Below are 22,388 nucleotides of genomic sequence, written 5' to 3' on the forward strand. Positions count from 1 at the left end.
ACATTGAGTAAGGCTGCTGATCCCAGCCCTTCCCCACTCCAACCAATAAAAAGAATTCCTTTCATATAGGCAGTTGAGAAGATAGTTTTAATATCACATCACCCAGTTTGTACCATTATCCAAATTTCTCTGGTATGCTTCAAAATTAGATAGATTGTTTTTAATTGATTCATAGGAACAACTGGGCAAGTCTGAGTAAGAGGAACCATCTCCATAAATTTAAAAGGAAACCATAGAGAGGTGGTAACTGTAGGATTGAACAGCAGACCCATCTAAGTCAAGCCGGAGGCTACCGAATATATGCTTGGCAAGTCCAAAGCTCCTTTTAGTGAGCCCGTGTTCTATCTTTATGGGTCTTTCCCATCCCATATAAAAATCTTGATCATAATTTGCATTTTTAAGATATTGTAGTTTACACAACACAAAGGGTGAAATCCTGGCTCCATTGAAGTCAATGGCAAAACTCCCACTGACTTCAAAAGGGCTAGAATTTCACCTATATTTTAAATGAGGATGGTAATCTTGACTACTTATTGCAAGTATTAGTTTACCTCACTTGGCAAAGGGTGTTTGTAGATACTGAATCTATGGAGTTATCTCTGACCATGTTACCAAAGCTTCTGTTAATATATTTGCCTATATATTTCAAACCCTTCAGCATACATCAAAATTTCTGGGCCAAATTAATTTCTAGTTTTCTGAAATGTAGTGTTCCACCTTTTCAAATGCCTCTTCAGATATCTCAAAGATCTCATGTTGTTGCTGAATTTTATAAAGCTTACCTGTGAAAAATATGGCCGCGAGGTTAAGGGGCCATTGCAGTTGGTGAAGCAGCAATGGGAGGGGTTTACACCTTCTCCAGGAACTAACATTCTGGACTTTGTAACCAACCTACAAAACACCCTCTGAACCTCTTTAGCCCCTGCTAAAGAAAACCTACAGGATGCTCAAAAAGAGCAAAAAGCCTGGTATGATAAACATGCCAGAGAGCGTTCCTTCAAAGTAGGGGACCAGGTCATGGTCTTAAAGGCGCTCCAGGCCCATAAAATGGAAGCATCGTGGGAAGGGCCATTCACGGTCCAGGAGCGCCTGGGAGCTGTTAATTATCTCATAGCATTCCCCACCTCCAACTGAAAGCCTAAGGTGTACCATATTAATTCTCTAAAACCCTTTTATTCCAGAGAATTAAAGGTTTGTCAGTTTACAGCCCAGGGAGGAGATGATGCTGAGTGGCCTGAATGTGTCTACTACGAAGGGAAAAGTGCTGGTAGCATGGAAGAGGTGAACCTCTCCATGACCCTTCGGCATATGCAGCGACAGCGGATCAAGGAGCTGTGCACTAGCTACGCGCCGACATTCTCAGTCACCCCAGGACTGACTGAACGGGCATACCACTCCATTGACACAGGTAATGCTCACCCAATTAAAGTCCAACCTTACCGGGTGTCTCCTCAAGCTAAAACTGCTATAGAATGGGAGATCCAGGATATGCTATAGATGGGTATAATCCGCCCCTCTGGCAGTGCATGGGCATCTCCAGTGGTTCTAGTTCCCAAACGAGATGGGGAGATACGTTTTTGCATGGACTACCATAAGCTAAATGCTGTAACTCGCCCAGACAACTATCCAATGCCATGCACAGATGAACTATTAGAGAAACTGGGACGGGCCCAGTTCATCTCTACCTTGGACTTAACCAAGGGGTACTGGCAGGTACCGCTAGATGAATCCGCCAAGGAAAGGTCAGCCTTCACCACACATCTCGGGCTGTATGAATTTAATGTACTCCCTTTCGGGCTGCGGAATGCACCCACCACCTTCCAAAGACTTGTAGATGGTCTCCTAGCGGGATTAGGAGAATATGCAGTCGCCTACCTTGACGATGTGGCCATATTTTCGGATTCCTGGGCAGAACACCTGGAACATCTACAAACATCTACAAAAAGTCTTTGAGCGCATAAGGGAGGCAGGACTAACTGTTAAGGCTAAGAAGTGTCAAATAGGCCTAAACAGAGTGACTTACCTTGGACACCAGGTGGGTCAAGGAACTATCAGCCCCCTACAAGCCAAAGTGGATGCTATCCAAAAGTGGCCTGTCCCAAAGTCAAAGAAACAGGTCCAATCCTTCTTAGGCAATACAGCCAAATCGCCGCCCCACTGACAGACCTAATCAAAAAGAAACAGCCAAATGCCGTTCAGTGGACCGAAGAGTGTCAGAAGGCCTTTAACCAGCTTAAAGTGACACTCTTGTCTGACCCTGTGCTAAGGGCTCCAGACTTTGACAAACCATTTCTAGTAACCACAGATGCATCAGAGTATGGTGTGGGAGCGGTTTTAATGCAGGAAGGACCGGATCAAGAATTCCACCCTGTAGTGTTTCTCAGCAAGAAGCTGTCTGACAGGGAAAGCAACTGGTCAGTCAGTGAAAAAGAATGTTACACCATGGTCTACGCTCTGGAAAAGCTACGCCCATATGCTTGGGGACGGCGTTTCCACCTGCAAACTGACCATTCTGCACTACAGTGGCTTCATACCACCACGGGAAATAACAAAAAACTTATTCGGTGGAGTTTAGCTCTCCAAGATTTTGATTTCGACATCCAACACATCTCAGGAGCTTCTAACAAAATGGTTGATGCACTCTCCCATGAAAGTTTCCCAGAATCAACTGGTTAAAAGCGTCCTTGAGATGTGGAAAATATTGTTAGCCTTTATATATTTGGTAGTATATTTAGAGGTGCATGTGTCTCTGTTTTCTCCTAGAGCTCCAGGAAGAAATCACAGCCAGTGTTTCACCCTATCTGTGATTTGGGGGGCTTGTCATAAATATAAAGGGAAGGGTAAACACCTTTAAAAGGGTAAATCCCTCCTGGCCAGAGGAAAAACCCTTTCACCTGTAAAGGGTTAAGAAGCTAGGATAACCTCGCTGGCACCTGACCACAATGACCAATGAGGAGACAAGATACTTTCAAAGCTGGAGGGGTCTGGGTCTGTCTGTGTGATGCTTTTGCTGGGAACAGAACAGGAATGGAGTCTTAGAAGTTAGTAAGTAATCTAGCTGGATATGCGTTCGATTCTGTTTATTTAAATGGCTGAGAAAATAAGCTGTGCTGAATGAAATGGATATTCCTGTTTTTGTGTCTTTTTGTAACTTAAGGTTTTGCCTAGAGGGATTCTCTATGTTTTGAATCTAATTACCCTGTAAGGTATTTACCATCCTGATTTTACAGAGGTGATTCTTTTTTACTTTTTCTTCAATTAAAATTTTTCTTTTAAGAAACTGAATGCTTTTTTCATTGTTCTTAAGATCCAAGGGTTTGGGTCTGTGTTCACCTATGCAAATTGGTGAGGATTTTTATCAAACCTTCCCAGAAAAAAGGGGGTAAGATTTGGGAGAATTTTGGGGGGAAAGACGTTTCCAAACGAACTCTTTCATAATAATAATAATACCACTGTTAGATGTCTGGTGGTGGCAGCGAAAGTCCAAGGGCAAAGGGTAAAATAGTTTGTACCTTAGGGAAATTTTAACCTAAGCTGGTAAAAGTAAGCTGAGGAGGTTTTCATGCAGGTCCCCACATCTGTACCATAGCGTTCAGAGTGGGGAAGGAACCTTGACAATCCGTTTCTACAAAATGACTGAGATATCACTTTATGTGCATCAGTTTCTGTGGTTCTAAATCTTAAAATATTCAGATCTCTCACTGGCTATTTCCTCTAGTCTGTGAGTCAATCCCCGGACCCAAAGAACCCCGATCCTGCTCCTATTAAAGTTAACACAGTAGCTTTTACATTAGGTTCTTTGGGACCTGTAATAATACCAGAAAAAGTTGGCTGCACTTCTTGTTTCACCAACAGTTTGTGCCCTTTTGCCCTTCTCCCATTGGGCCAAATCTTGAAATCTTTACTCAGCTTTTTCTTGAAACTTATCCAGGCAAAATTCCCACTGTTTAAGGACTTCAGGGTTTGTCCCATTGTTTCTATTTCATGGAAAATACAGACATTTTGCCTTTTTATTGAAGAAGAAATGGAGGCCCTCCTCCTGAAACTCTTATGTGAAGAACTATGCGTGTGAGTAGTCCCACAGGACTACTTGCATGTGTAAACATACCCATGTGTAAGAGTTTGCCAGACTGGAGCCTAAATTTGTACTCCATTCCCATAACTTTTTTACTTTGGATATGTTGGTACTGTAAATGATTTAATCCATTTTCAACGACTACAACTTTCGTTGCCAAATCCCACAAACAAAGTTCTAGTGTATCATGAAATCTTACAGTTGGTAGTTATTAGACCTGTTAAATGAATCAATGTTTCTTAGGAATTAGACATTATTGAAATTAGAAGCCACAGCCTATGAATGTGGGGGAAAAATACTCTACTGTACAGATTCACAATATAATAAACATTTTTCCTGTTTGGGACTGTGATGGTATTTGCTCATGGGGAGCACTGCCTAGTGGTCAGATCTTAGGCCCTTCAACATGCAGAGCGGGTTTTTTGGTAGGGGAACCCAGGCCCTCCCACTCCACCAGACTCCCCCCCCCAGGGCCCCATGAGGGGAACACAAGGATCTGACACCCAGGAGGACCTTAAGGCTGCTCTTCCTGGGCCACTTCCTACCTCCCCACTATTGTCCAAAGTTCTCAGTCTATCACAGGAGGCTGTGAAGGGACTCAGTCACTACTGGGTGCCTCTTCACAGCTGGGAGTGGCATGGTAGCTCTCACTCTCTTGGGGTAGCAGCTGCCTCCTCTCATGCCTTGGCCCTTCAGCCAGGTCAGTTCCAAGTCTTTCCCCTTCAGGGGTTGTCCATAAACAACACACAGGGAATTAACACAAATAAACTGCACTAGTAGGTGAGTGGGGGAAATGCCTCCCTCTCCAGGTATAACAGAAGCAGGTCCTCCCTTCTCTCAGGGAGGGACTTTCAGGTGGTTGCTGAGGGAGAGATCCCACCTTCCCTCAGCCCTTTTCTCAGGAGCTAAAAGGTAGAGGTCCTTTCTCTTCCACATTTAGTGGAAAATACAGCGGGGAGATTTATATAAACAGAGAACATGAAACAATGGGTGTTACCATACACACTGTAACGAGAGAGCTCACCTTACATGATCACTCTCATTACAGTCTGTATGGTAACACCCATTGTTTCATGTTCTCTGTGTATATAAATCTCTGCACTGTATTTTCCACTGAATGTATCCGATGAAGTGAGCTGTAGCCCACGAAAGCTTATGCTCAAATAAATTTATTAGTCTTTAAGGTGCCACAAGTCTTCCTTTTCTTTTTGCGGATACAGACTAACACGGCTGCTACTCTGAAACTTGACAAAGATAGTAACTATCATAGCCCATGCAAAGTCATTATATGACAATACTAATTTATAATTAATGCTGACCTCGATCTTGCAGTAAGAGGTCTTTTTTCTGGAAGATTTCTAAGTCTTTCTTTGCATTCCCCAGACACCAGATTGCTGCAGAGTGTCACAAAGATTTCTTGCTACATAAGCAGGAAGGGTAAAACACTGTAAAAAGATTTAGCAGTTTTGATATGCTGACGCTCAGGACAGATTTCTTTTGTTAAATGAACAAAGGGGGAAAAAGCATGTATTGGAATTTTTTTTTCTTGATTTTTTTGATTTTTGAATGTATTCATTCTCTCCTCTTGTCTGCTCTGATTATTACAATACAAAGGTGTTACTGGCTGAATGTTAATGGTATTACAAGAACCAAAACTGTGTCAATACTTACTGTTGGATTACCTCAATTTACAAGATTAATAGCAGCTCTCAAGAAGAGCAGAAATTCACAATCACATTTTACGTGGGTGTTCCCCTAAGATCTAGCCCATCCCCACAAACCCTCTGCACATGCAGAGCTTTCATTGACTCAACTGGGAGTCAAACACAGATGGTTTATAGAATTAGGTCCATAGTAATGGCCTGATCCTGCAAGTTGCTGAGTAATGGTTGGAGGTGCTGAGGATCCTATTGAAGGGTCTAATTCAGCAAGGTACTTAAGCATGTGTATAACTTTAAGAACACGAGGAGTCCCATTTACTTCAATCAATGCAGAATAAATTGGGCCATCTAAATATGCCTTGCATTTTTTGCAATACAGCTCAGGGCCAGATTCTGACCTTTACTCAGTCTGAGTTTCACTTCACTCCATGAATAGTCCCACTGAAACTAAATGTGTGCAAGAGTCTAAGAATTTGTCCCTAAAAGTAAAAAAACCCTTAATCCTCTAAACTTAAAGAAACTGAACAAATGTCTCAGCTAAAATGCTTTCTTTAATGTTTCAAAATTTGAAATGGAGAAACACTGAAGAAAGGCATTTCTTCAGAACTTAGTTTCTTTTATTGTGTTTGGGTTTATATAATTGAATGTGATTTGTCTTTATGGGTTTTCTATATGGTACTTAGTCTGTGCAATAAACTTCTTTCTGGTACAAAAGGTTCTCTCATGCTAGCTATTGTACTATTTATCCTTTCATTGTCTACTTTTCAGAGGGTTATATTTTAAAATCCATTAGCAAGAATGGCCCTCATTTTAACTGTAAATCTAAGTTCACTGTTAACTTTATGAGACTCAAGAGATTTCCAACAATTTCAGTAAAAGGAATATTCTGTTTTAAGAACTCTACAATTCTGAAGTTTTATTCTTGCTGTGTTTATCTTCCATCCAACATTATTCTAGTTTCTTCCTGTTGGAAAAAGTATTTAGTAACATCAGGAAAGCTGAGTAATGTAACTTTAACTTGATTTTTGCCAAATAAATAATTTCCACATCTTCTCAGCCATTTTTTCTATTCATCTCTGCTAAATTCCTCCTTTGGGTCCTTTGTTCTACATTCCAGTGATTTGTGTTACTCATTGAGCTGTTGGCAGGCGGAGAGACATGGTGTCCTGAGGAGTGCTCAGTCCACACAGGCAGTGAAAGTGCAAGACAAAACGGGGTAAGGCATTTTGATAGGTTTTTCTACTTGTAGAAACATTTTTATGAAAAAACAAAGTTACAGAGGCTGTTTTCCCCTCAAAAGTAGTAAGAAACTTAGTTTACCAGAATAATTTGACCAGCTGCCTTTCAAAACCTGTTTCTTAAGGGTAGAAAAATGCTACTGACTAGAACAAGGATGAACTGGTCCATTTGTGTGGAATGGGGAAGGCTGCAGCAACAACCATTTAGAACCGGAAGTTATCCTGTTATTTTGTATTTATTATGCGACTAACAGCTACTGCTTTCCTTTAACTTTGTCCAGCTTTGTATACTGTTTAAATAACAGTAAAGTTTAAATAACACAAATTAATAAATAAAGCTTTAAAGATAACCAGATCAATAAGAACTTCTTGTCTTGAACTTTGTGTGAAATAGCTTTTTAACAGCCTGGTCCAGTTCCCACTAAAGTCAGCGGGAACTGCATTGGGCCCTATCTATCTCTTTGAAGTACAGATCTATCTATTTGCTAAAAGGTGACCTTGTGAAAATGACATGATGGGGTTATATTTTAATTGCATACCAATTATTCATAGAATCATAGAGTTTGTCAGAAGGAACCATTATACTCATCTAGTCTGACCTCCTGCACATCGCAGGCCACAGAATCTCACCCACCCATTCCTGTAACAAACCTCTAACCTATGTCTGAGCTATTGAAGTCCTCAAATCGAGGTGCAGAGAATCCTCCAGCAAGTGACCCATGCCCCACACTGCAGAGGAAGGCAAAAAAAACCCAGTGCCTCTGCCAATCTGCCCTGGAAGAAAATTCCTTCCCGACCCCAAATATGGCGATCAGCTAAACCCTGAGCATGTGGGCAAGACTCACCAGTGAGACACCTGGGAAAGAATTCTCTGTAGTAACTCAGATCCCACCCCATCTAACATCCCATCACAGGCCATTGGGCATATCTACTGCTAGTTGAAAATCAATTAATTGCCAAAATGAGGCTATTCCATCATATCATCCCTTCCATACATTTATCAAGCTTAGTCTTGAAGCCAGATATGTCTTTTGCCCCCACTGCTTCCCTTGGAAGGCTGTTCCAGAACTTCACTACTCTGTTGGTTAGAAACCTTCCTCTAATTTCAAGTCTAAACTTCCTGATGGCCAGTTTATATCCATTTGTTCTCGTGTCCCTTCTCTTCATGTGTCATATTTATGTCTACATCTGTAATTTTCACTCCATGCATCTGAAGAAGTGAGGTTTCTACCCATGAAAGCTTATGCTCAAATAAATCTGTTAGTCTTTAAGGTGCCACTGGACTCCTTGTTGTTTTCATAAGACAGGTTTTCCTTTCCTCGGATCATCCTAGTAGCCCTTCTTTGTACCTGTTCCAGTTTGAATTCATCTTTCTTAAACATGGGAGACCAGAACTGCACACAATATTCCAGATTAGATTAGGTCTCACCAGTTAGATGATATATGCTGAGTTTACAAGTAAGAAGAAAGGTTCCTTTCCTGCCCCAATTTATAGTTCTCCAAACTCAACCTGGGATCTGAAAGTCAGTTTGGATTCTGTCTGTCTTTCTCATGCATTATCACCAGTAGGTCAAACTATGCCCTCAGTTACATCTGTGCAGTCCTATTGTCTGTAATGGTTTTGCACAGATGTAATGGATTGAAACTCAGTAAACAATTTTGATGATGTACAAGAAAAAAATAGAATCCAGCTTGCTTCCTCTTGGCTCTGTTAGTTATGCAAGACTACTGGGAGTAAAAAGCAGTAAAAACTTACCCCCTTTTTTTTTAAACAATTTTTTTTTACTAATGTTTACAATATGATGGGGGTCTAAATTAGCTGTTACCATTGTAGAAAGAGATCTTGGAGTCATTGTGGATAGTTCTCTGAAAACATCTGCTCAGTGTGCAGCAGCAGTCAGAAAAGCTAGCAGAATGTTGGGAATCATTAGGAATGGGACAGATAATACGACAGAAAATATTATATTGCCTCTCTATATATCCATGGTATGCCCACATCTTGAATACTATGTGCAGTCTGGACGCCCCATCTCAAAAAAGATATATTGGAATTGGAAAAGGTACAGAGAAGGGCAACTAAAATGATTAGGGATATGGAATAACTTCCGTATGCGGAGAGATTAAAAAGTCTGGGACTTTTCAACTGCAGAGGTCTATAAATTCGGGCTGGTGTGGAAAAAGTAAATAAGGAAGTGTTAGGTACTCCTTCACAGAACACAGAACCCTTACCATGCCGGAGCCAGCCACGCCACCACGCTGCCTGGCAGGAGCAGCGGACCAGAGCGCTGGCGGCATGGCGCGCTGAGGCTGCAGGGGAGGGGGGACAGTAGGGGAGAGGCTGGGGTTTAGTCTCCCTGGCCGAGAGCTCAGGGGCCCAGCAGGACAGTCCCGCGGGCCGGATGTGGCCCACGGGCCGTAGTTTGCCCACCTCTGCACTAGAGAGATTGTGCCTAAGGCAGATGCAATCACTCTCCATGCTGCTCCTTGCACATAGGCAGTGAGTGCAATCTTCTCCATTCAGTAGGATGGATCTGATCTCTATCCTTGGAGCACAGGCCCTACACCATGTGGCCCTACACCTTCATACCCTTTCAGTCTTTAGTCTTTCTTCTGAGATTGCCAATTAATGGCAAATGTAATCATAAAGGGTTTAAATGTCTCACTGCTATGCATAGGTAAAAGGAAGTGAGTGGGCACCTGGCCAAAAGAGCCAATGAGAAGGCTAGAACTTTTTAAAATTGAAACAAAGACTCCCCTTTTGTCTCCTCTGACTTTGTCCCCTCTGACTTTCTCTCTTTCTGTCTGTCTGTTGTTCTCCCGGGGAGAGGCAGACAGGGAAACTATCCATCTTATGATGTAAGAAGCTTGAGCCAGGTATGAAAAATCATCAGTATCATACCTAGAAACTACTCATTAAAATCCCAGATACGTAAGTATATCAGGAAATGTCTAGGAAGACGCGATTAGGTTTATCTCTTTTTATTTATGGCTTGGGGACTTGTTTACAATCTATGGTCACAACTGCTCAAGATGCCCCCACAAACATACAGTACATAAATACATCATTTCTTCTCTGACTTTCTCTCTTTCTGTCTATCTGTTCTCGTCGGGAGAGGCAGACAGGGCAACTATCTGTTTTATGCTATAAGAAGCTTGAGCCAGGTATGAAAAATCATCAGTATCATACCTAGAAACTACTCATTAAAACCCCAGATACGTAAGTATATCAGGAAATGTCTAGGAAGATGCGATTAGGTTTATCTCTTTTTATTTTTTTATGGCCTGGGGACTCCTCAGTGCTAACCCTAGGTGCTTTTGCTTTGCTTATAACCTTTAAGCTGGACCTCAAGAAAGCTACTCTTGGTGCTTAATCCTTGTAGTTTCTCTTTTAAAACCTAGCAATAGCCTGAGTTTCCATATGTATTTTCTTTTTTTTATTAATAAAATTTACCTTTTTAAAGAACAGAATTGGATTTTTGTGTCTTAAGAGATTTGTGCACATTGGTTAATTAGCTGGTGGCAACAGCTGATTTCCTTTTTTTTTTCTCTCTCTCTCTCTGTCTCAGCTCTTCCCCAGAGGGGGCGTGAAAGGGCTTGAGGGTACCCAACAGGAAGAAATTCCCAAGTGTGCTTCCTGGGCTCTCAAAGGGGTTCTGCACTTGAGTGGTGGTAGCATCTACCCATCCAAGGTCAGAGAAAAGCTGTAACCCTGGGAGTTTAATACAAGCCTGGAGTGGCCAGTATTATTTTTTAGAATCCTTGCAGGCCCCCACCTTCTGTACTTGAAGTCCCAGAGTGGGGAATTAGCCTTGATAAACCTTAACTCACCTAGCCTGTCAGGTAGTAACAACTATCAGTCACACATTAATAGACTGGATCCACTCCTGGACTGGATTTTGGATTTCCAGTCTTGTAAATCATCAACTCATCCAACATATATTTAATTTATGCTTTTCCTTTCTATGGCTCTGGGGAGAATTTTCATGGAAAAATGTCTCGGCTGTTCCCTGTGGCTCCTGTCTAACTTTCTTATTCTTCTAGAATAATAATGCAGTAAACAAGGAAGAATAAATTATTCTAAGGACTGCATTTCAGACATCTGTTGTATAATTAGGGATCAATCCTACAAGATGCTGGGCACCCTCAACTCCTGCTGCAGTCAGTGGACATCGAGAGTGATCAGTATCTTTCAGGTTCAGGCCCTAGCAAAAAGAGAACTGAAAGAAATCCATCCAGAGCTGGTCAAAGGAACCCTTGTAGCTCACTGTTGAAACATAACAAGTGAATTGCTATTTATTCAAAAGCTGACTGGGGCAATGGGAAGAGGAAATCATAACTAAAAATTAACATCGTGGAAGACAGATGGGAATTTCTCTAAAGCATAACATTAGCAAGTGACAATGAAAACTGACTGTTAGTGGATTCCACTGTATTAAAGTCTCAAATCCATTAAAGGAGATTGTTAAAAAATTAACCACTGTGCTGGAGTTCAAGGAGCCTATCAACCAAGCATGTATATTTATTTCAGTCATGATGCAGCTTTGTGCTTGTGGGATGGGAAGGAAGTAACTTAGCCTTTCTTTAGATTAACTCATGTTTCCTTCTGGTCTTATATTTCCCATTCTACAAACAGTAACATTTACAAACTATTCATATGGAGAACATTCTCCAGCAGGATTCTGAAGTAGCTCATATAGCTAAGGGTCTCTTCTCCCCACAATGCTGACTTGTGAACCCCATGACCATTAATGGGCCTTACACTTATCTGCCAAGGAGAGAACAGACCCCCTCCCCCAATTAACTTGCAAACACACAGATGTTGTATGAGTAAAACCATTATTGATGTAGGCAGATGTAACTCCATTAACATCAGTGGAATTATATCCTTTTATGCCAGTCTTCTCCACTCCGACCCCATCCCCCCCCCGGAGGAGGAGGTTCTCCTGCTTCCCTATCCTACACATATCCCCAGTAATATATCCCAATGCACTCCTCCCTCCAACCTCCAGTAAGTTCTTTTTAGTCACTCCATCTTCATTTGACCCCTAGCAACAGTGCTGGCCTTACCATGAGGTGAACTGAGGCAGCCGCCTCAGGTACCAGACTCTGGGGGGTGGGGGGACGCCAGTAGGACCCTGAGTGTAGAAAATTGTGTCTGCTGCTGGCGCATATGTATTCTCTCTGCTCTAGATGCACAGAGATGGTGGAGTGCTGTGCTGGAGGAAGGAGGGCACAAGAGACATAACAGGCAGGCAGGAGAAAAGGTGAGAGGGAATAACAGAAAGCAGCAGAAGCTGCAGGGAGAGAGAGGAGGAGAAGGAGCCTCTTATGTACCTCTCTAGCACCCCCAAGAGCCTGGACTGATTAACACCAGCTTCTCAGGGAGCTTCCTGTTTCCTGCTCCTTCCCTGAACCCACTTGAGGAGAACAGGCAGCCAACTGAAGTAGTAGGAGCCAGTTAGACCCTTAAGACGCTGATATCTTCCCCCAATCAGACCCTGCTACCAGCCTGCTTATTTGTCCCCTTCAACCGAGTGTTGAGAGCCACTACAGCTGGCACAGAACAGCAGTCATGAGTGACAGAAGAAAACGCCCCTCTCGGGCAACATTCAGGAAAAGAAAGAAAGCAAAGGAAGCTTTTCTATCTAAGCAGGAAGGAACTCTCCTGAGATACATAGACACAAATGTTCATAGTGAGCCCTCCGGCCCCAGTGAGGATGTGAGTGGTGAGGAGATGCCTGATCTTCCAGTTAGTGAGAGTGCAGGTGACCTGGCAGCTACTGCAGCATCTGTATCTCCACCTCAAATGGATGTAACCATGCACATTCCTGAAGAAAAGTGTAGATCAGAGAAGAGTGTGGTGGAGGTGCAAGAAACAGCTTCTGCTGAGTTTAGTTACTTAAGTCAAGATGATCCAGGACTGTGGACCCACTTGAGCAGTAGCCTGAGAGACTTCCTTGTACTGCATGGGCTACAGCAAGTGAAAAACTTCATGTTCCCGAAAGACAATGAAAATAGAAGTTTCCATCCAACACATTACTGGCGTGAAATCCTCAATGGTGACAAAGTGGAGAGGTTATGGCTTATGTACTCAAAAACCCAGAATGCTGCATACTGTTTTTGTTGCAAACTCTTCCAGTCTAATGTTCCAGCCACATTGGGTTCTACTGGAACAAAGGACTGGAAAAATCTGGCTAGAAATCTGGCATGCCATGAGAAGGCAGCAAATCACCAGAGAGCATTCCATAGGTGGAAAGAGCTTGAGATGAGACTAAGGTTAAAGGCCACCATAGAATATCAGCATCAAGAGAAGATTGCATCAGAGTCTCTTTACTGGCAAAATGTTCTGAAAAGGCTCATTGTCATTGTGAGAATGTTTGCTACCCAAAACCTAGCACTCCGTGGCACTTCAGATGAGGTGTATGTGCCAAACAATGGAAACTTCCTTAAAATTGTGGAGCTGATGGCTGAGTTTGATGCTGTACTCCAGGAGCATCTACGAAGAGTCACCACCCAAGAAATGTACATACACCACTACTTCGGAAAAACAATTCAAAATGAGATCATACAGTTACTGGCAACAAAAGTCAAACAGAAGATTGTGGCAGATCTGAAGTCAGCAAGATATTACTCTGTTATTCTGGACTGTACACCTGACATCAGCCATACAGAACAAATGACTTTAATGGTGCATTTTGTAACAACAACAGAACCTACTGAAAATGTCCCTGCAATGGTGACTGTCAGGCAGCATTTTCTAGAATTTATTGACATTGATGATGCTACAGGAGCTGGTATGACAAATTTCAGAGTAACAGCCATGTTAGTCTGTATTCGCAAAAAGAAAAGGAGTACTTGTGGCACCTTAGAGACTAACCAATTTATTTGAGCATGAGCTTTCGTGAGCTACAGCACACTTCATCGGATGCATACCGTGGAAACTGCAGAAGACATTATATACACACAGAGACCATGAAACAATACCTCCTCCCACCCCACTGTCCTGCTGGTAACAGCTTATCTAAAGTGATCATCAAGTTGGGCCATTTCCAGCACAAATCCAGGTTTTCTCACCCTCCGCCCACCCCCCCACAAACTCACTCTCCTGCTGGTAATAGCCCATCCAAAGTGACCACTCTCTTCACAATGTGTATGATAATCAAGGTGGGCCATTTCCTGCACAAATCCAGGTTCTCTCACCCCCTCACCCCCCTCCAAAAACCACACACACAAACTCACGCTCCTGCTGGTAATAGCTTATCCAAAGTGACCACTCTCCCTACAATGTGCATGGTAATCAAGGTGGGCCATTTCCAGCACACATCCAGGCTTTCTCACCCCCCCCCCCCGAAACACGCACACACAAACTCACTCTCCTGCTGGCAATAGCTCATCCAAACTGACCACTCTCCAAGTTTAAATCCAAGTTTAACCAGAACGTCTGGGAGGGTGGGGTTTAGGAAAAAACAAGGGGAAATAGGCTACCTTGCATAATGATTTAGCCACTCCCAGTCTCTATTTAAGCTTAAATTAATAGTATCCAATTTGCAAATGAATTCCAATTCAGCAGTTTCTTGCTGGAGTCTGGATTTGAAGTTTTTTTGTTGTAAGATAGCGACCTTCATGTCTGTGATTGCGTGACCAGAGAGACTGAAGCGTTCTCCGACTGGTTTATGAATGTTATAATTCTTGACATCTGATTTGTGTCCATTTATTCTTTTACGTAGAGACTGTCCAGTTTGACCAATGTAAATGGCAGAGGGGCATTGCTGGCACATGATGGCATATATCACATTGGTGGATGTGCAGGTGAACGAGCCTCTGATAGTGTGGCTGATGTTATTAGGCCCTGTGATGGTGTCCCCTGAATAGATATGTGGGCACAGTTGGCAACGGGCTTTGTTGCAAGGATAGGTTCCTGGGTTAGTGGTTCTGTTGTGTGGTATGTGGTTGTTGGTGAGTATTTGCTTCAGGTTGGGGGGCTGTCTGTAGGCAAGGACTGGCCTGTCTCCCAAGATTTGTGAGAGTGTTGGGTCATCCTTCAGGATAGGTTGTAGATCTTTAATAATGCGTTGGAGGGATTTTAGTTGGGGACTGAAGGTGACGGCTAGTGGCGTGCTGTTATTATCTTTGTTGGGCCTGTCCTGTAGAAGGTGACTTCTGGGAACTCTTCTGGCTCTATCAATCTGTTTCTTCACTTCCGCAGGTGGGTATTGTAGTTGTAAGAAAGCTTGACAGAGATCTTGTAGGTGTTTGTCTCTGTCTGAGGGGTTGGAGCAAATGCGGTTGTATCGCAGAGCTTGGCTGTAGACGATGGATCGTGTGGTGTGGTCAGGGAGAAAGCTGGAGGCATGGAGGTAGGAATAGCGGTCAGTAGGTTTCCGGTATAGGGTGGTGTTTATGTGACCATTGTTTATTAGCACTGTAGTGTCCATGAAGTGGATCTCTTGTGTGGACTGGACCAGGCTGAGGTTGATGGTGGGATGGAAATTGTTGAAATCATGGTGGAATTCCTCAAGGGCTTCTTTTCCATGGGTCCAGATGATGAAGATGTCATCAATATAGCGCAAGTAGAGTAGGGGCTTTAGGGGACGAGAGCTGAGGAAGCGTTGTTCTAAATCAGCCATAAAAATGTTGGCATACTGTGGGGCCATGCGGGTACCCATAGCAGTGCTGCTGATCTGAAGGTATACATTGTCCCCAAATGTAAAATAGTTATGGGTAAGGACAAAGTCACAAAGTTCAGCCACTAGGTTAGCCGTGACATTATCGGGGATAGTGTTCTTGACGGCTTGTAGTCCATCTTTGTGTGGAATGTTGGTGTAGAGGGCTTCTACATCCATAGTGGCCAAATGTGCTTCTTAAAAAGCTGGAAGACATGGGAATTGCAATAGCTCACATGAGAGGTCAGGGCCACAATAATGGTGCCAACATGAGAGGAAAGAACAGAGGAGTGCAGACACGGATCCGAGAGTTAAAACCTTGAGCTTTTTTTTGTCCCATGCAGTTCTCATTCATTGAACTTGGTGATCAGTGATGCAGTCTCAGCTTCTAGTGAGGCTGCTGAATTTTATGTAATTCAAAGCATCTATGTATTTTTCTCTGCATCAACTCATTGATGGCAAATTTTGAAGCAAAATCTGTGAACATCCTCTCTGCCACTGAAACCACTGAGTGCCACACAAGACACAATGGGAAAGTCGAGTGGAGGCGATAAAGCCTAACAAACACCAAATTGGGAAGACAGATGATGCCATAGTTGCCATTATGGAAGATAATGCTATGACAGGAACTGTTTGTGGGAGAACAGTGGCAGAGGGAAATGGAATCACCAGAAACATACATAACTTCAAATTTCTGTGTGCCTTAGTGTTGTGGCATGACATACTGTTTGAAATAAATGTTGTAAGCAAGAGACTCCAAGGTATTGACCTTGATATATCTGGAGCAATAGAACAACTGGACAAAGCAAAGTAATACCTACAGTCTTACCGGTCACATGAGGGATTTCAAAACATTCTGAAGAGTGCACTGAAGTTGGCAGAGGAACTTCACACTGAAGCCATTTTCCCACCCATTCAAGAATACAGGAGTCACCAAAGAAGAAGACATTTTGATTACGAGGCACGGGATAATCCCATAAGAGACCCCAACCAACAATTCAAAGTTGAATTCTTTAAACATCTGCTAGATTGTGCAATACAATCCGTTGAAGAATGTTTCATGCAGCTCAAGGAACACAGCAGGATATTTGGGATGTTGTATGATATTCCAAAGCTCCTCACTATACCTGAAGAAGACATATACCAGCAATGCAGGGCACTAGAGACAGTGTTGACACATGATGACATGCGTGATATTGATGCGAGTGATTTAGATGATGAACTGAAAGCCTTTTCAAGATACATTTCAGCAGGATCAACTCCAAAGGCTGTTCTGGAACATATGTGCACAAATAAGATGACCACCCTCTTTTCAAATGCTTTTGTTGCTCTGCGCATACTTCTAAGACTTCCTGTAACAGTTGCCAGTGGAGAAGGCAGCTTCTCCAAGCTGAAGTTAATAAAAACACATCTATGCTGCACAATGACACAGGAGAGGCTGGTCGGCCTTGCAAACATCTCCATAAAGCATGAGCTGGCCCAGACTGTGGACCTTCAGGAAGCAGTTCAAATCTTTGCAAACAAGAAGGCACAGAAAGCACCACTTTGATTATTCAAACAGATAAAAATGCCAGTTTTTACTATGCAGACAAGAAAAGTTACATTTGCTGTTCAGGAGTTTGAAAGTTAAGTGTTACTTAGAAATTTTGAACAAGGCATTTTAAGTTGTTAGTTCTCCTTTATTGGGGTAGGTAGCAGAGCAGTACCATGAGAGGAGTAGAACAGGAAGAAGGCAGAATTGAGACCTTTCAAAGTTTTGTCCCAAGTGAGGGGGTATGGGGGTGTCATTTGAGCTCCCCGCCTCAGGTGCCAAAATATTATGGGCTGGCCCTGCCTAGCGAGTCCCCTGCCCACCCACCTCCTATCCCTGCTGCTCACAGCGGATGGGTTTTCAGTTCACCTAGGCAGGAAATATTACTCCTTGGTGCGAGGAAGAGAAACTGGTTAACACAGGCTCTCCCAGACCAAAGAGTATGAAATTCTCCAGAAACACTACAAAACCTTTGATCACAGAGCAGCCTGCAGATGGGGAGCCAGGTCATCATTTGAAGAAAACCTGAACAATAGAGGCCTGATTCCACTCTCACTTACACCAATGTAAATCAGGACTAAAGCCATTGAAATAAATAGAATTACACCAGTGTAGAACTGGCATGAGAGGAGAACCAGTTCTTGTGAGTTTTGCAGTTCAAGTGGTGGTACATTGCAGAAACATATGGGAAAGCCTGGGCAGTGTCCACTTGCCCTGTGCCCAGATCAAGCCAGTGATATTATTCCCTTATTTTCGAAGTACCTAATTCAGTCACATGTTTTCTTTTTATGGACATAGGACCAAATAATAGTCCCATTGAAGTCAATGAGAGTTTTGCCACCAGCTTCAGTGGGACCAAGATTTGACCCACTATTAATACTTGCGTTTGTAAGGACTGAGGAATCAGAATTTCAGCAATATATATTTTGCTAACAAGGATACATATAAAGAAAAATATTTGGGCCAAACCCAACCCGGGTGAAGTCACTGCAGGTGTGACCTCTTACACTAGGCTTGAATTTAGCCCTTAGTTGAGAGGAAAAACACAGAGATGCTGAAGATAATGTGTTAAAAATAAAGCTGGGGGAGAGTGACTGAAACCACCTACTTGTTTACAACCTATGGTCACAACTGCTCAAGATGCCCCCACAAATGTACAGTACATAAAAACATCATTTCTCCTCTGACTTTCTCTCTTTCTGTGTAGCTGTCTTCTGACTGGTACCTACAATGGTTCAGAAATGGAGGTGGCAGTAACAATTTACATCCAAAAGTCATTTGCATGTTAGGAAAATCATTTAATGTCAGGACTAACCTTTATTTTTGTTAGAAAAAATACAGTTGTAATGCTATATCAATCACACTTAATTTTAGGGTTAGTGTAGTGAGGCCAAGTGGCCTTCCTCTGAGTGGGAGAGCGAGGGACCATTACACACCCCTTGGAGGGTGGAGCCTAGATTGCCCCGCTCCCCTTGCCGGAAATACCAGGGCGTGGCCAGAAGTATAAAAGGCCAGCCCTGTAGCACAGTTGGAGTGGAGTCTGTGGAGGAGAAGGATGCTCTGCTGGTTCAGCTGTGTCCCCGAGAGGAACCCTCCCCAGGTGGTGCCCAATCCACAGACGCTGATGAGGACTGGCCTTGAGTGCCTGCCGCCATGTACCCCGAGGAGCCGGAAGAGCCTGGAGGCTAGAGGTACTGAACCCCAGGGTGGCAGGAAGTAGTCCGGGGCAGCCACGGAGCAGCTGGCTGCAAAGCCAGGTGTGGCTCAGTTGGCATGTTGCGGCTGGATCCCCGCTGATGTAGGGGTGGCCAATCCTGCCCCTGCCAGGGCCCTGGGCTGGGATGCGGTGGAGTAGGGTAGGCCCACGTCCCCCTGCCACCCCACTCCAGGGTGGCTGACACTACATTGTGCAAGGAGGCTCTAGATCTGAAGAGGAGCTCCATGCCCAGGCCAAAGCCAGCCCTGAGAGTATGTTTGTTTGCTGGCTGCCTGAGCTCCGCCCAGGCCAGAGCCAGCCCGGATAGACTCTGTTTAAGGGCTGACCACTTGAGCTACCCAAACCCAGGCTAAAGCCTGAAAGTGACTAGTAATCGCCCAGCCCTTTTGTGGGCTCTTGGCTGTCTTACAGAATCTGGTCTTGCCCAGACAGGACCAGCCTGAGTGGCCTCCCTCTGAGCAGGAGAGCGAGGGACTATTACAGTTAGGGTTAGAAATTAGTCTCCAGTTTCTTCCATATCTTTTTTCTATATGTGTTTGGTATTTTACTAGTCACCTGTACTTTGTTTTAAGGCATTTTATCAGACTTACAAGATTTTCTTTGCTACTATACTCGGGTCCCAACCACCTAAAATTGAAAATGTTTCATTTCAATACTCTGAATTATACAGAGAATGCAGTATATTGTTAAATTGTTTTTAGATGATCAGTGTACCTATTATCTTTAGCTTTACACTGAAGTTGTAGCTAAGTTTAGTAAAAAGAACAATACTTTAGCACTTTTTATCTGTTGATTTCAAATGACTTTAATGATGTGCAATCATTATTACCACAGTTTTACACCTAGGGAAACTAAGGCACAGATGGACTAAACCAGTTGCCCAAAAGTTACAGCGTGAGTCAATAGTAGAGCTGTTAATAGAACCCAAGTTTCCTGGCTCCCAATCCAATGATGAGACATTGATCATGCTGCCTTGCAGAGCAACCTAGAAGTCTGGTAAACATATCTGCCTCTCACACAAATTATAAAGTGGGCTGGGTTTGCAGACCTAGCAATAAAGAGAGACTTTTTCAAGTGGTTATGGTGTTTGCCACTGGTGAGGTAACATTTTTTAAACAAGTTGTCTGAGACCTAATATCTTGTTATGTAATAACTAAATCCCATTGTTTGGCAAACTTTCCTTCCTATTGTGAGACGACAAAACTATAAACACCCCTTTTATAGAAACACGTGCACCTATAACTCACTTGGTGTGAAAAACTCCTTTGAAAAGAGGATGCAACATATTTCCTTTTAGTAAAGGAATTAAGTCAAAGCTGGCACTGAATAAGAGGGCAACTGATCTGGAAAGAAGCCAAATTGCCTTGTGTAATGAAATCTGAAACTACTCCAGTTTCTCGGCATGAGGCTTCAAATAAGATCTTATGACTACATACAGCGGTATGCATTGCTCCAGCCCCTTTAAAAAAACAGTTTTGCCAGTTTTAGAGCCTTACTTTAAGTTTACTGAAGGCAAAAAAAGCAAATGAAAAAACCAGACCAAAACAAAGAAACAGCATTAATAACGTGGCAAGTTTTATTTGTTTATAGGAGTAGAAGAACTGGACGTTTTTCTTAAGCAGCTCAGTTTCTGGCATGTCACCAGTTCTGAAATATTTTACTGTCTCTTGCTCCAGCGTCTCTGAGGTTGGAAGCTTATGGAGACAACATGAATTGGTCTTGAATTAATAGTATAACACAAACATGTCTTGAGATGCGCAGAAACAGCTCCTGAAGGTCTTTGCTGAGCTTACTGGGCTGTAAAAAATGCAATACTTCTGGCAGATAGACCACAATATAAGTTCAAAAAGGATTCATATTTCCCTTCAGATTATACATTCAGTGTGGGAAGCAACCAACCAAGGCAGTTATCTGTAATAGTTACAAAACGATGACGTTATGACTATTTTTAAAATGTGAAGGAAATTGTAAACAGCAAGATAATTTTATGTATTTGTATAATGCCTTCATCTGAGGATCTCAGAGTGCTTTACAAGTATTAATTGAGCCTTTCAGTTCTCCATCGTGATAGGCAAGTATTAGTACTAACAAAGTGATATACTGACCAGTGATCAGTTTTCAACATTTTTTAAAAAATGTGAACTCGTGAGAGAGAACAATTAAGATGATGTAATGGATGAGGAGGTACTGTAGTTTTAAAATGCGCTTGGCTTGCAATTCTGGAGATATAGGCTTGTCCTAAATCTCTAATAATTTTAGAAATAGATTGAGCTTCTAGGCTAAGCCTTGAGTAAGAGCCAGCAGCACATCCTGTGCATCCCCCCTCACTTTTCAGCCCCTCCACTCATTTGCTTACTAAGGGGTGTAACAGCAGACTCTGTTCTCTCTACTCCTTCCTGTGCCCAGAGCTGCAATCCAGATAACCCTAATTTCGCAAGACAAGGAAGCCCTCATTTCTTCCTACTCCACTGAGTGACCTTTTTAGGCCTAGGGATAGGTTAGTTCTTAGTGTTTTCAGTAGAGTCCCAATTGGATGTTCAGCTGCATCAAAACCTACCACAAACTTTGCCATAGTTAGAGTTATTTGATGAGGAGCCTCCCAGACTAGAATAAGGAGCATTATAGCAAATTGATATGCTACAGACATTAGATACAATTGCTAGATAAATTATACTTTGATCCTCTCTGTGGACCACATCTCCTTTTCTCTCTCTTCTCTCACATATACACAAAAAAAGCCAATTACAATTTGTGGTTTGGACTAAGAAGTGATATAAATATTGTAGAGCGACTAAAATACATGAGCAGACTGCTGTGTTCTGTGAATACTAAACACTAGTTGATTCAGTTTTACTAGACTAATAGACAATCATTTGTCTAGGTGTTTTACAAAGTAATGTAAAGGATTATTATTATAAAGGTATTGGAACAGAACGTATCTATTTTCTTAACAGGTCTCTTCAGATCCACAAAAGTGAGTGGCATCTTTCTTTTTGCAGTTTAACTGACTTGACTTTTTCCCCCCTCCTTTGTTTGTTTGTTTTTTTATAGTTCTCATTTCCCACACATTTCCTGTGGAATGTCTAAGTTCATTTCCAAAGATACACTCAGTTTATCTGTATAACATACAGCAGTGTGTTGGCTGTTGTGAATGAAATACATAAAATGGCTAAGCTATTAAGCTGGCCAAGTCTACCAGCAACTGTGCCAAGGTTCACTTTGTTAATCGCCTTCAAAGCTCCACAGTTTATCCCTGTTTTGTCCTTTTGCTTTTTACTTTGGAGCCTCCTTTTCAGAAGAACATTAACTCTGATAGTGGCAGGGGGGGAGAAGACTTTGTTTGGAAGGTTCTAGACATTCTTAATGACTTTGTTTAGGAGCCCCCAAGAATATCAGCAGCCTGCATTCTTTTCTCAGGGCAACTGGGCAAATAGTTTCCTCTGTACCTTCATGGTTATAAATAATTGCATCCAGAAGCTGTCCTCTGATTGTAAGACCGATTT

Source organism: Eretmochelys imbricata, chromosome 2 (genome assembly GCF_965152235.1).
Source record: "Eretmochelys imbricata isolate rEreImb1 chromosome 2, rEreImb1.hap1, whole genome shotgun sequence".
NCBI lineage: Eukaryota > Metazoa > Chordata > Testudines > Cheloniidae > Eretmochelys > Eretmochelys imbricata.